The sequence below is a fragment of the Varanus komodoensis genome, unplaced genomic scaffold (genome assembly GCF_004798865.1).
Source record: "Varanus komodoensis strain SLA01 unplaced genomic scaffold, ASM479886v1 scaffold1, whole genome shotgun sequence".
Lineage (NCBI taxonomy): Eukaryota > Metazoa > Chordata > Lepidosauria > Squamata > Varanidae > Varanus > Varanus komodoensis.
Window position 1 is genome coordinate 87904226 of NW_025335268.1, and position 2091 is coordinate 87906316.

Here is a 2091-nt window from a genome sequence, read left to right on the forward strand (position 1 = left end):
ACTTCCAAGTCATGTGAAGTCCTAGTTCCCCTTCACTCGGCACTGCTGAGGCCTCATCTGGAGTACTGTGTCCAGTTCTGGCCACCACAGTTGAAGAAAGATGCAGGCAAGCTGGGAAGGGTTCAGAGGAGGGCAGCAAGGATAAATGAGAGACTGGAAGCTAAGTCCTAGGAGGGGAGATTGAAAGAACTGGGCATGTTTAGCCTTAAGTAGAGAAGTCTGAGGGGAGCTGTGATAGCAATCTACCAGTACTCGAAAGGCTGTCTGTGAGGAGGTAGAGGGGCTCACCCATTTTCCTGGGACATTCAACGGAGCAGGGCTGAAGACGACAGGGCATGGCTGGGAGTCTGTTTGGGCAGAACAACGCATGGGACTGTGACTGCCGGGATAGGCAGGCGAGTGCGCAGCTGTGCAGCATTGTTGGCTGGTGAAGGAACAGCTGGGTTGGGTCGAGTGGTGTGTGAGAGGAAGATATAAAGAGGAAACAGGAAGCGAAGGGGGAGGAGGGGAGAGGGACATGGGACGAAGGAAGAGATGTGCCCGGAGATTGTGACGGGCTGGCTTGGCCACCACTTGCAGGCAAGCAGATGCAAGGAGTGAGGGGAAACCCTGTGGCGAAGGTACACAGCTCCCCGTTGCTGCAGGGGTGACACCACTCCTTGCCATAGAGACAGGAGAGAAGAGGGGTGCAGCAGGCGAGGGCTTGAGTGCTTCAGGCAGCACAGCCATGGAAGTTGTAAACGTCAATAGAGGCCCGGTGAGCGGACTGGCTTTCTTGTGTCTTTTCTCATGGAAGGAAGGGAACAAGGCGTCTTTAGCGTGCCCCTCTCTCCTAATACAGTCACACTGTCACAAAAAGGAAGGACAGGATCTCTTCTTGAGCATCCCAGAATGCAGGACATGGAATAACAGACTTAAGTTAAAAGAAACCAGATTTAGACTAGCCACTGGGAAGAATTTCCTCACTGTCTGAGCAGCATGGCAGTGGAACCAATGGCCTTAGGGAAGTCGGGAGCTGTCCCACTCAAGATGCAACTGGGCAGCCATCTAAAGGAGATGGTTTAACTTGGTGTCCTGTACTGAATAGGGCGCTGGACCCAATAGTCCTCTTGGCCCCTTCCAACTCTGCTATTCTATGATTCTATGACTCTGCCGTGATTCCCTCCTCCTCTTTTCCCTTAATGGATAGTCCACACCAGGACAAAAGACAAGAAAGCCATGAAAGAGTAAGGAGTGGCAGGAGATGGCTCCACGATGCCAAGTATGGGGCAAAGAGAAGACGAGATTCCAGTCTCGTTTGGACACCCCCTGCTAGACTTAGCAGCAAGTCTGTGAGGATGGTGGCATTTCTTCCTGGGTGAAAAATACATGCTTGCAGCCATGCAAAACTCTGCTTGGGCAAAGAGGCTTCCTGCCCCTCTGCCCTACTCTCCCCCCCCACCCCCAGGCTCTTCTGAGGGTGGGCAGATCTTTGGGAGCGACATGCCCTCCCTCGCAGGCTTTTCCAAGGGGTTGAAAAGGTGAAGAAGGGCGCAAGTGCAGTCCCATCATCTCTCTTACGAGAGTCTGTCCCAGTGTTGCAGAGTGCTCCACTGTCATGTTCTTTTCTTAATACAGCTGCTGCAGGCTAGGTGACTAATTCATTAATCACTCCATGCTGAATCTATTCAATTCCCCCCCGCCCCCGCATCTGTGGGTTTTTTGAGCCTTTCAACTTTTAATGGCAAGTTTTGATCCAGCTGTGCCATGCAGGTAGCATTACCTGTATGCAGCCCTGTCCCTACTGCCAACACACCTAGCAGGTCTCTCTGCAGGTGTCCAAGGCCTCTCCCTGCCACACCCCCACCAATGCTGGGAATGCTCCAATTCCCCACAGAGCACGTGCTTCTTATTCCCCAGAGCTTTTCTGTGAGTTTTGAAGTGAGAGGACTGCCTTGCCTATAAACCAGTAGAACCTGCTTGACTCCAAAGAAAAAAAGCTCTTGCCACACAGCTACCTGCCTGTAATTTTCCATTTGTTTCATAGGCTGAATTTTGGTAATTTCCTTTGGTAGGAGAACGATGCTCTGAGAGGTTCAGGTGTCCTGAGCA